Source organism: Triticum aestivum, chromosome 4A (assembly GCF_018294505.1).
Source record: "Triticum aestivum cultivar Chinese Spring chromosome 4A, IWGSC CS RefSeq v2.1, whole genome shotgun sequence".
In the NCBI taxonomy this organism is placed as follows: Eukaryota; Viridiplantae; Streptophyta; class Magnoliopsida; order Poales; family Poaceae; genus Triticum; species Triticum aestivum.
In genome coordinates this window covers 720,489,616-720,502,710 of record NC_057803.1, presented here as the reverse complement: position 1 = coordinate 720,502,710, position 13,095 = coordinate 720,489,616, and the positions used below count along the sequence as shown (strand labels likewise).

General features: G+C 46.0%; 1 long non-coding RNA gene across 1 annotated transcript; it reads right to left on the bottom strand.

Annotated features, from left to right (window-relative positions):
* Window positions 1–9,595: 9,595 nt before the first annotated feature.
* On the bottom strand, window positions 9,596–12,800 carry LOC123088346 (uncharacterized). Its single transcript, XR_006441852.1, has 4 exons — window positions 12,330–12,800; window positions 10,834–10,890; window positions 10,076–10,363; window positions 9,596–9,983 (listed from the first exon to the last, which is right to left on the bottom strand). It is a non-coding gene; the product is annotated as an uncharacterized lncRNA (long non-coding RNA).
* Between the last annotated feature and the right edge of the window lie 295 nt (window positions 12,801–13,095).

The window sequence follows — 13,095 nt, the reverse complement described above, 5'->3', positions numbered from 1 at the left end:
CTTTATGTACGTTTCAGGAGAGGCGATATGTAACTTCCTGAATTGCACCATCTCTCTTTAGTTCTTTTGGTGAAAGATGCTACTCCCTCCGTTTCACAATGTAAGATGTTTTTCGACACTACACTAGTATCGTGTCAAAAACGTCTTAAATTATGGGACGAAGGGAGTAAATAACAATCCATGTTGCTAATTACTTTGTCGACATGACACCGAGGTTGCGCTTCGATCACCACTCTCTATGAAATTGAAATGACTCGGCTGCAATAGCGGATCTGGTCATCGGCGAGAAATTGTTGCTAGCATTCCCGGCAACATTGAGATTGATGAAAGATTGGCTGCATTCGCCTACTTAGTCAACTTGCAGCTCGCGTGCTTCTCCTTAATCCATGTGGTCAATTCCTTGGAGGTCGCAAAAGATACACGTATAAGTAAATTAAGATTATATTTTTCCCCATTTTTTCTTAAGATTATACTCGCTCAGTCCAAAAATAAATGTGTTAACTTTACTACAACTTCATCCATAATCTAGACATTTATTTTAGGACTGAGGGAGTACTTGCTAAAGAAAAGCAAATTCATAGCTCTCGGCCATACGGTAAATCGCAAGCTACAATCCACCATGTTCTTGGTAACGATACAACACTGTGCCCACGATCGAACTGTTCCGTGAGTTGTACGTTTAACTGCCCCATGACATAGACGTTGGCACATCTTTGCATCCTTTCTAGCACATCTAAGCATCCTTTGATCGAGTTTTTTTTTCTCGCCAGAGCATAGCTTTCGTCCTATATGACTATTTGCCGGCGTGTTTTTGTGAGCGTGTGTTGATTTTGGATGTGTGCATCTTAGCTATGCAAAGGCCGGGTGTGTGCTCTTTCTGTTTGTATCTTCTTGATGCTTCATTTTGAGCTAATAAAATCCACCTTTTGTCGAAAAAATCTAAGCATCCTTTCATCTAGACCGGAGGGGGCCGTGGCTATGCTTGGGTGGACAACGGCAATGATAACCGGGGTTTCCAAGGACCGCTAGGAAATTTTGTCGAGGGCGCGGCTGGCCCTAACAACCGAGCTTTCCGAGGACGTTTTCGCGGAGGTCGGGCGGGAACCGGTGGCACCACCCGCCTCGGCATACAAAGACCGCTACCGTGACGGAGGTGGCTGATGGTGCATCGGATCTACCGCAGGTGGCGGTGGAGACGGTGCAGGCTTTGGCTGCAGTTTCTTTGCCGGAGCCCATGCAGAGTGGTGATTCTAGTTCTGAGCAAGGTACGGACAAGGCCGAGAGTGACAAGATGTCCAAGTGGGCGGCTAAAAAGAAGAAGCTCAACTGTTTCCGTTGTGGGGAACCGGGACACTTTTCGGTTCAGTGTACTGCGGAGTTATGCGATTTGTGTCGGAAACCTAGACACACAGCTGCCGAGTGTCCTCTGATGTTGGGGCCTAAACCATCCGTTTAGATATATGGGGTGTATTGTTCGGAGTTGATGTTTTTTGAGTCTCCATCTGTGGAACCCTTGGCTCCCATAGTGGAAACTTCCTTCCCCGGTGTGGTGAAGGTGGTTCATGGTACGTTGACCGAAGCATAGATCATTCAGCAGTTGAGAGAGCTCGTTCCGGGCAATTTTCAGTGGTCCTTACTTAAGCTCACAGATAATTCTTATAAAGTGGATTTCCCGTCTAAGGAGGATCAGCTGAGGATCCTCAAGTTCGATATGAGCAGGGACACAGGTACTAGTTATGTGCTGGAGTTTGATGAGTGGAAAAAGAAAGAGCCACAGGGCACGCCGTTAACTCAGATTTGTGTTCGCTTCTCTGGAGCCCCGTCTGCTCCTCTGGACACCTTCTTGGTGACGTGGAGCCTGGGTTCTTTGATTGGCAGGACTGAGCAGGTGGATATGCAGTTCACTCGGGCTCACGGGGTGGCACGGCTTCTGGTCAGTGTCGCTAACATTGAGTTTTTGCCAGACGTGGTGCCTTGGACTTATGCAGGCGTTTTATATCAGTTGGATGTTGAGTATGAGGATCCTAATCTGTTCAGTGAGTTTGAGGATGATAATCCCATGGACACTTCTGAGGGAGGAGGGGCTTCAGGGAACCAGAATGATAATGCTAAGAGTGATGATGACAAGGCCAAGGGGCCTTCGGGGCCGTCAGACACTGGTGACTCTGCCCCTGTTGGGTCTACTGCCACAGTTTCGACTACCACTCTTCAACTTGGTTCTTTGGGGGCGTTCTCGGCTCCGCCGAGGCTGTCATGTGACCGGGTCGTTTCAGCGAGCCCGATGCTGAGTTTGTGTGTGTCGAAGCTTGTTGAGGAGGGAGGTGCCGCGGGGCAGGAGGCCCCGGCCTCGGCTCTCTTCTTTCCTTCGGCGCCGGTCGAGGTGGCTACGCCGGTGGTCGCGGGCGGAGGTGACGGACAGGCGGCTCGGCCCTCTGAGCCTTTGTTGCCGTCGGCGCCGAGGTTCGGCTCGGCACTCTTGCCCCTGAGATCGCCGACTTGCGGGGTAGCGGGCGTGCAGGAGGCCGTCATCTCCCCTACTGATGCTTTGGAGGGCAGGCCGGGTGGTCTGGCCGCTTCGTCGCCGCACTCCACGGACCGCACTATGCCTACTTCGCCGGTCTCGGGTCTCGGCGGGATTTCCGTGGATAGGCCGAGGGAGCTTTCGTCGTCTCTGGGTGATGTTCCGGTGGCCCCGGCGCTGGCCACCGCTGTTGGGAGACGGGCAGGAGGCTCTTCCCCTAGCACAGCTTCACGAGAGGAGGTCATCGCATTCGGCGGAATCCCGGATCCTGTCTCTGCGGGGAGACGGGTCAGCGGGAGACTGAAGGAGCAGCCGGACATTGATGACATGCAGCTAAGGTGTGCTTTGAGGGCGGCCAAGTTGCGCGACGTCGAGACTTCCACTGGTATGTCTGTTAATAAATCAAATTCTATTATGCATTTTACCAATGATGAGATTATGCACAATGCCAACCAACTAGGAGTATCACTTAGTAATAATGATTTAGAGATTTCTAAGTCTGTTAATGATATGCTCGATTTGGAAGCTGAAAGAGCGTTAGAAATGATCCGTAACATAGCTGCCGTTAAGCCTATGAATGAGTCGGAGATTGATGCGCTTGGGGTTAGGGCTCTTGATGGTTTGTGTGCCGATCTAGGCCCTTCTTTATCGGAGACGGAGGAGGAGGAGGGGTATGCCTGTCCTGAAACCTCTAACCATGAGGATGAGTCTTTGGTGATAGAGGCAGAGCCCGAGCGTGGTGAACCTTTTGATGTTTGCGTTAAGCCCAAACGGACCTGGAAACGGAAGGTTTATCCAGTGTCAGCTATGCGTAGAAGTGATAGGATCCGTACCTCTAGAAAATTTCATGACGAAATATGAGAGGCATTTTTGGAATAGCAGAGGTCTTAAAGACTTGGCTAAAAGAAGGTTTCTAGTGGATGCTTCTCTTGAACATCATTTAGACTTTATTGCTTTGTCCGAGACTGGACGAGGCAATTTCACTCCACGATTCTCTTAGCACCTTATCTGGGGGGGGGGTAGATTTTGACTGGCATTGCCTCCCACCTCGAGGAAGATCCGGTGGGGTTCTACTTGGGGTTAAGTGCGAATCTTTGGAGGTTGGGAGTGTAGTGTTGGGTGAGTTTGTGGTAAAGTTTCGGGTCAGAACTAAAGCCGATGGATTCGATTGGGCTTTGGTGGCAGTCTATGGAGCGGCACAACCAAAACTCAAGCTAGATTTCTTGGCTGATTTGGTCCGTGTTTGCGGTAACGAGCAGCTACCCGTCTTAGTGGGTGGTGATTTTAACATTATTCGAAGAAAGGAGGAAAAGAATAATGACAACTTTGACGGCAGATGGTTGTTTATGTTCAATACTATCATTGAAATCTTGGATCTCAGAGAAATAGAGCTCTCGGGTAGGAAATTCACTTGGGCAAACTCGTTACCAGTTCCGACTTTTGAGAAGCTTGATCGTGTTTTGGCTAGTGTCGATTGGGAACAGAAGTTTCCCCTGGTAACGGTGCAGGCGTTGACACGAGGTATCTCGGATCACACACCGCTACTAGTCGACTCGGGGGATCAAACTCATGTGGGTAATAAGAATATTTTCTCTTTCGAACTTGCTTGGTTTGAAAGAGAAGGGTTCCTCGAGTTGTTAGCTAGAGAGTGGGCTAAAGACTCGTGGAAGGTCACCCATTGAGCGGTGGCAGTGCAAGATTCGTCATCTTCGAAGGTTCCTTCGTGGATGGGCCAAGCATACGCATGGGATATATAAGGCGTAGAAGGAAAGACTCCTTATCCTTATTCACTCCCTTGAGTTAAAAGCTGAAACCTCTATATTAGATACCAGTGAGCTAGAGACTAAAGTGGAGGCCGAGTTGCGGCTGAAAGAGCTTCTCCGCGAGGAGGAATTGAAGTGGGCATTGAGGGCTAAGGTTCGTAAAATCGTCCAAGGCGAGGACAACACACAATTCTTTCATATGATTGCTAATGGAAAGCATCGGAAGAAGAGAATTTTCCAATTAGAACAAGATGAAGGGACGATAGTTGGTCAGGAAAACCTGAAAGTTTACATTACCAACTATTATAAGCAGTTGTTTGGACTTCCCGAAGAGAGTTTTGTGTCCTTGGATGAGTCAAGGGTTGAGGATGTTCCTCAACTTGAGACGGACGAGAATGAGATTTTGACTGCTCCCTTTACGGAGAAGGAGGTGTTTGAGGCCATTGCACAAATGAAAAACAATAAAGCGCCAGGACCGGATGGGTTTCCAGCGGAGTTTTACAAAAAGTGCTGGCATTTCATTAAGGGTGACCTGATGCCGATGTTTCAAGAGTTTTTCATTGGTTAGCTTCATTTGTTCAAGCTCAATTTTGGAACGATAACTCTTCTTCCTAAGAAGACAGAGGCTATTCGTATTGAGCAGTTCAGGCCTATTTGTCTGCTTAATGTCAGTTTCAAAATCTTCATCAAGGTTGGACGAACCGACACTGATTGCGCATTCAGTTGTGCAACCATCCCCATACTGCTTTCATGCCAGATAGAAATATCCTTGAAGGGGTGGTCGTCTTGCATGAAACGCTCCATGAGATCCACTCAAAGAAACTAGATGGTGTGGTTTGTAAAGTGGATTTCGAAAAAGCATACGATAAAGTTAAATGGCCTTTCCTTCAACAAGCTTTGCGTATGAAAGGATTTGACACGACCTGATGAGACCAGATTGAGTCCTTTACGCAAAAAGGGAGTGTAGGGATTAAAGTGAATGATGATATAGGTCACTATTTCCAGACACACAAAGGATTAAGGCAAGGAGATCCCATGTCACCAATTCTATTCCACATAGTGGTTGATATGGTCGGGCTAAGGATGCGGGGCAGGTAAGTGGCTTGGTTCCGCACCTAGTAGATGGTGGTATATCCATATTACAGTATGCTGATGATACTATCATCTTTATGGAGCATGACTTGGCGAAAGCGAGAAACATGAAGCTTGTGTTGTGCTTATTTGAACAATTGTCTGGGCTCAAGATTAACTTCCATAAGAGCGAATTGTTTTGCTTTGGAAGAGCTAATGATGACCAGGAGGCGTATAAGCAATTGTTCGGATGTGAGTTGGGTTCGTTACCGTTCACGTACTTAGGTATACCCATTCATCATCGTAAGCTGACGAACAAGGAGTGGAAGTGCATCGAGGATCATTTTGAAAAGAAACTGAGCTGTTGGAAAGGGAAGCTCATGTCATATGGAGGGTGATTAATTCTGATTAATTCGGTCCTCACCAGTATGCCTATGTTTCTTTTATCCTTTTTTGAGGTCCCGGTGGGGGTCAGGAAGATGTTAGACTTTTATCGATCTCAATTCTTTTGGCAGAATGATGAGCTTAAACGAAAGTATAGGCTTGCAAAATGGGACATCATCTGTAGGCCGAAGGACCAAGGGGGTCTAGGCATTGAAAATCTAGAGGTCAAGAATAGATGTCTCCTCAGCAAATGGCTATTTAAACTTTTGTCCGAGACAGAGGCTACTTGGGCTCAGATTTTGCGAAATAAGTATCTCCAGTCTAAAACATTGGCTCAGGTGACTGTGAGACCGACCGACTCACCGTTTTTGGAAAGTGTTGATGAGAGTCAAGCCCCTCTTTTTTAACAGGGCAAGGATCTTAGTCGGTGATGGAGCTAATACGAGGTTCTGGGAGGATACGTGGCTTGGGGAGACGCCCCTTGCACTTCAATATCCTACTCTGTACAACATTGTTCAACGTCGAGAAGCTTACGTTGCAAACGTCTTACAGTCCACGCCTCTCAATATTAGTTTTCGGAGGACGCTAGTTGGCGATCGTTGGGAGGTCTGGCTTCATCTTGTACGAAGGCTGATGGATGTCCAGTTGTCTCAGCAGCCAGATCGATTGTATTGGAAACTGACTAAGGACGGCGTGTTTTCGGTCAAATCCATGAATCTGAATGTCATAAACTCTAGTGTCATTCCTTACTCGAAGCACGTCTGGAAAGTTAAGGTACCTTTGCGAATCAAAGAGTTTATGTGGTTCGTGCATAAACAAGTCATTTTGACAAAGGATAATCTGGCAAAACGCAATTGGATGGGTTCTGCCAGGTGTAGTTTCTGTAATCATAACAAAACTATCAGGCACCTCTTTCTAGATTGTCCGCTGGCTAAGATTCTTTAGCGTTCGATTCATATTGCTTTTAATATTACTCCACCTACCTCCATCAACATGTTATTTGTAACGTGGCTTGATGGGGTTGACTCAGATATAGCGAGGCACATTCGTGTTGGAGTTTGTGCCTTATTATGGGCAGTCTGGAACTGCAGAAATGATTTGGTTTTTAACAGAGCAACGAACTTTCACTTTTTGCAGGTTATCTTCAGAGCCACAACATTGATCCGTATGTGGTCGCTACTCACTCCGACGGAGGCCAGGGGGCGTTTGGCTACTGCGTCTACCCGATGGGAGATGGTAGCTCGGGTTATTTTCAACCGGTTTGGATGGCAGTCATGTAATAGGATAGGCATGTAGTGCTCCTATTTTATTTGCCCGCCGGTTGTGGCTTTTTGATTAGGCTCGTATGAGCATTCTGTTTTATTTCGTACTTCGAGACAGTGGAGACTTTGATCTGGTTTCGGTTTTAATAATATGAGCCGTATGCCTCTTTCTGATGTAGAGGCTGGGGTAACCCCTTTTCAAAAAAAATCTAGAAAAACTTATAAGTATCTCTATTTTTCTTTTTGCAAAGAAACTTATATAAGCATCTTATCTTTAACAAATATCAAGTGGTTCGCGAGACGACTTCTCAACCAGCAATAGATGCCCCGTGGGAGTTAACTAATTCGCAATACACATGAATTTTACCATTTGGCAGCTCAGTTGTTGACATTGCCAGCAAGCTATAGCTAACATCATCATGACGTCCCCCCCCCCCCCCCCCCCCCCCCCCCGAAAAAAAAAACAAGACGAAACTGCGCCTGTGTAGTCCGCATGGTATTACTGGAATAACCTAATATCCCGACCGCAATTTCCGAGGTAGCCGTCGTCATGTAACTTCCACGTGGCTGCATCAGGCTGGTGACACATGTCCGTGACGTCCTCAGCTGGCCTGCCGTCTTCTTTTTTTGCAGCGGGGTATCTATGCGATGGCCTACCAGAATAACGTCGGCATAGGTATCTATGCCGATGTCCTACCAGAATACCGACGACCTTACGATCCGGCAGCAACGGTGATGACGGCCGGTGATCAGACAACCGGCCGTGTGGAGCAGTCCATGGTTCATTTGTGGGCTGGCATCATGGTGGTGATTCCTGCATCGGTTTGCTAGTGTCCGCACCGGTAAGTGCGATGCAGGAGACCTTTGGTGTCCTCCCACTCGGACAATAGGCCAGAACTACACGGCGTGTGCTGCACGGCGTGTGCACACGGTGCTGTAATTCAGACCTTTGAAAGTCTGAATTACCAAGCGTGTGCTGCACGGCGGTACTCAGCCGTGTTCTCTTTTCCAAGAACATCTTTCTAATAAATCAACCGTATTTAATCTGCAAATTTGAATCACCAAAGCTACAGCAGAGGGGAATGTTAATTAGGCTGCATCAACTTTAAATTTGTGCAAATCAAGAACCAAACAGTAATGTTTTTTTCTACACCGGAAGGCTCGGCAATTTGGGTGTACAGTCAGTATTGACCCAGTTATCCTCGTGCGCTCTTCGGTTGGCTAGCCCATATGAAACATGTACAAGGCCCGGTCGACGAGCGCCGCCGCTTTCGCCGACGAACAGACGCCAAGACGCGGTGATTCTGGTCGGAGCCACGGGTGCCTACCGGTGGACTGGGCGTGCATTGATAGCCGGAGGACGCGGGCCCTCCTCGCCGCCGGAGACACCAGCGGGTCCCGGTAGGAGGTCTGCATGCAGCAGCTGCCCCTGTTTTTTTTTTTGCGGCTGCCCTTCCACTGATTTCTAAACAATCAAATTGTATGTTTGTTCAGAAAAATTGTAGAGCATATTGACAGACACACTAATCATAGTTTTTTTAGGGGAAAATACGTGATGTCGAACACAGTAATTACAATTTTTGTATGGTAATTATATATGCATACAATTGGCATATGTATCGAGGACAAATTATGGATGGAAAATAGAGAAATCAGTTTCTGAGCCCGGGCTCAGATGAGCCTGAAATCTACACCATCAGCTCACATGTGGATCTGTGCCATCAATTGTATTTCACTGCTGTATTCCTATTTTCCCACTCAACAGTTGTAGAGTAATCATTGCAACGTCGCGTTACGCTAGCAAGGCGGAACAGGCAGCATACCGATGGATCGGCATGTTATCTGACCCAGGCTGAGCCATCAACTCCACTGGTCTCCAAACGGCGAGTAGACGGCCTGGCTTTAAATGCACCCATCCATCGTCTCGCCCTCCACATCCAGACGCATTCAACAGAAAAATCCCCATTGCATACCTAGCAGCGACCATTGCACTAGCCTACAAAATCCAGTGAGAGTCTGGCCGCCATGTCCGACGCGTCTTCTTCATCCCTCCCTGTTTTTTTCTTAGCTGGCCTAAGCCGTGCACGCTGAATTTTGTTAGTACCATATAGACAGTACTCGTAGGCTACAAATCTAACATGTAGCTTCATCCTTCAGTCAACACTCGCATCTGAGTAATACAGGACTGATTGTTATGGACTTTCTTCATGGTAGAACAGCACCTCTCCCAGGCCATCCAACCTCCCGTATTCGTAGTACATCTTGAAATTCAGTTATCAACTAACGTCCTCCTAACCCTCACATGTGCAAACTTGGTCAGTTGAATAAACAGACAATACCTTTGGAATCAATTACATAAACCTTTGTCAGTTCATACATGACCGTCAATTTTTTTTGTTCCACCTGTTGGAAGAGCTAAACTGCTTGCTAGGCACACAAAAATTTGCCGACATCACCCATCCTACTTGAATTTTTTGCGGCTCTCCAAAAGGTTTGTTTTGCTATATGAACACGGTCGCCCACGTCGTGTAGGTAAAGCAAGTCGCCAGAAATAGATGCAACCCCAGCAAATGCAGACACATGGTCATTTCGTCTCACAACATAACCAGTTTTCACTTAGTCTAATAGGTTCCCGCCTGGGAAAATATTGCATGACTATAGTTTTCCCAAAAATACAAGATGGCAGGGGATTTTGCCGCAAAATGGCCCAACTACTTAGTCGGGTTAATCTAACTGCCTAGCATACGTACAGCCAAAAGATACAACTACCACTATCTTCCACTTCAGTCAACGATCACATCGTACAGAAACTCTGGGATAGCTCCTTTGTTCCTTTTCATTGTCACTATCTCGTACTCCCTCCATTCCAAAATAGATGACTCGGTCTGTCCCTGTCACAAGCCAAAGTTAGTACAAACTTTGTTCATCTATTTTGGAACGGAGGGAGTAAGCAATCTTCTTCTGCAGATGCTCGGTCTGTCCCTGTCACAAGCCAAAAATGGGGAAACGTTATCACTGCGTTGTGTGCTGTCATCTTGGCATAGAAAAAACCCTTGAAATATGGTTTTGCCCACCTTTTTCTGATTTCGTATATCTGGGTCATGTAGGGGTGCTTTCTCAGATTGTACTTATCTAACAGCGCAGCCCACGCCGTCTCAAACTCATCTTCAGTTAGCATGTGGTTCAAAACCTCATGGAACTCAGCTTGGAACTCACTCTTCTTCGTGTACTGAGGGCCCAATGTCTCCTTCGCTTTCTTCAGCACATTTCATTTGCACCACCTGTGCACGCCCGGATAAACTTTGCTGATTGCCACCTCCAAAAGTAGTGATCTCATCAACAGCCTCTTGTTTGGTCATCACCTGAATTTGCGTCATATCATTGTTAGTGTCATTTGCATATTGTAAACTCATAGCTGATGCAACTTAGCAGCTCATGCATGAACTCAATGAACCATTAACTTATAACCCATGGGAAAATGAACGAATTAAAATGTGAAAGCCTCGCTTTATGATCAGTTTCCCAGCTTCTGAGTTCATGAAGTTATGAGGTGGAGAATTATCTAACTTATTTCTAATAGATAGTACTTATCCAACAAATTCAGGGGGTTCTACTGTGAACACCTTTGTATCATATCCATCTTTTGGTTTCTTAATCTTGGAGATCTTGGGAACTACCACAGGAGCTCAGATGGACTAAAATATGTTTTCTTCTTTGCAGAAAAGAAAAGTAAAGCACATAAATGCATGATACAACACCATCAAGATCTGCATGTAAAAGCACATGGTTTAAGTGCCAAATGTTGGAATGATCAAATATATGTTTGACATACCTTCTCCACTGCAAAAATATATAGACAAATTAAGCTGCACTCCAGTTTCCATCATCGCTGAAGATCACAGAAAAAAGTAATCTGAGAACCATTCCAATGCCGCTCGAGAAGCATAACTAAAGTACTAAACATACCCAAATTTCTGCAGGTAGAGCAAAACTAAATCCAAAGGAATCAGCGGCTCGTACCACACGAAGTCGAGGAACACAACACGGAACAACACTTCGACAATAATTATTAAAGCGCTGGATTTTATAAGAAACATGTCCACAATTAATGCTTGCAGAAAATGTAATACTTGCAAGAACCTAAGAGGAAAAACCAACATCAGCTTGCCACATCTGCACCGACCCGTCTCTGTAATTCCACACGAATTTGTTATTGCCGTATGACAAATTACACCATAGAATCCTAAGATTGCCTTGCTCACCAAGTGTCCATACTTCTTCTAATTTCATATATGGACATCAACAATCTTTCATAGAATCCAGGACGTTTTTTTTCTATTTTTGCACAACAAGCACAGATTCTATTGTAGAAAAGAAAAGAAACCACACATATCTCTTTTCCCTTGAAACTGAATGAACTGCAACACCAGCCCAACACCAGATCCTTATTATCAAAATTCCCAAATCAGCAAAAGAAAAATAAACATCATATTTTCACCACCTGTACAACCGTAGTTGAAACATACAGAAAGCAATAGTTTTTTCTCTCTCTTTTTTTTACATCCTATCCAGGCTAAACCTGATGTTATTTTTAGGGAAGCCATTTCAGATTCTTTCATAGCATAAACACCAGGCTAAACCTGATTGAATTTGCAGGTCCTTTCATAGCATAAACACCATGCAGGTGTGGACTTCCGTGAGTATTATTTGCTGCTTTTAGAAACCCTGCCTGTGCTTAGCTCTAAAACTATGTTTTCTTTGGTGTTTAGAACAAGCCTCTTATCCCAAAAGTTATCCTTCTCTATGTTCCTGGCCTCGATGCGGCTTTATACATGTCTCAGTCCTACCTCCTTTCTTCTTTGAAAGAGTGCGGCAATCCAAAACCTATTCTAGCTTCAAGGTTTGTGCTTTAAACAGAGGACTTTGAATTTTTTGTCCACAGTTTTTTGTATTCTGTATATCAGTATAATAGCGAAACTGTTCTCGTATCAATTCACTATACTCATTATGGCTAACTTAATTTTCTTTTGGTGACTGTGTACCAGATGAAAGGAATATCATTGACGCACTCCTGACATGCAGAGTAAAGAAAGCCGCAGTTGGTATGGCAACCTGAATTTTTGCAAACACACACATTCAGTACACTAGAACCTCAACACTAATAGCATTGTACTTTCTGGCATTCTGCCAATAAGGATCGGCTGCCAATGACTAATCTATGTAGATCATATTCTCAGTTTCTAAACGATTTTTGCTACCTAAATTGATTTTGGATAGCCAAAAGGATCAACATACAGTTAATCGGCGGGATGGGCTTTAGGTTCACACCTTTTTGTCCAATCTGGGGCCTGTGGGTTGACTCTGTCAGTTGACTGCGCCGACCTAGTCGGAGAAGAATTTGGACGACGGCGGCCTCCACCTCGTGCCTTTTCAGGTCCTTCGTCGCCAACCCGTTGACCTCAACTAAACCCGGCCAGAGGAACCGGATCTGGGTGTTTAATGTTGTCCCCAAACTCCTCCCACAGCGGGAGAGAAGGAAGGTAATGGCCGACGGCCAGGCCCCATTGTTAGCAACCTCATTCAGTTATGGTAGACTGTAAAATAAATACCGCGAAATACTCAGATCTTTAGAAATTAACCTGTCCACGACATCAAGCAGAAACTCCAGATCAGCATCCTCCATTTTTCCTTGGCCGCAGGTGGCCGAAACTAGCGCCGCCACCACGAGCTGCTCGCTTGGGGATAGAGGTGTTCTTGGGGGAAAAGGGGATAAATGTGTCCACGACAAGAAACGGCTCAGCTTTGCCGTAACGTCCTGTACTCATTATCTGATCCGTGGCTTTTTTTTTTTTGAGTAACCATCTGATCCGTGGCTCGGGTAGGAGGAATTGTGATGTTCTGGTCCACGGCCCAGTCGAGAAGTCACCGTTACGGGCCACGGCCCAGACCGAGACGGCGCACCGGCCGTCAGGCCTCTACCCGCGCATGCCCACTGTTCGCTACCGTATTCCACCGTATCTTCCTTTTATCGGCGATCGCAACCACCACGCCAGCTGGCTTTCTTCGCATCCCAAGACTGGAATAGACGAGCGAG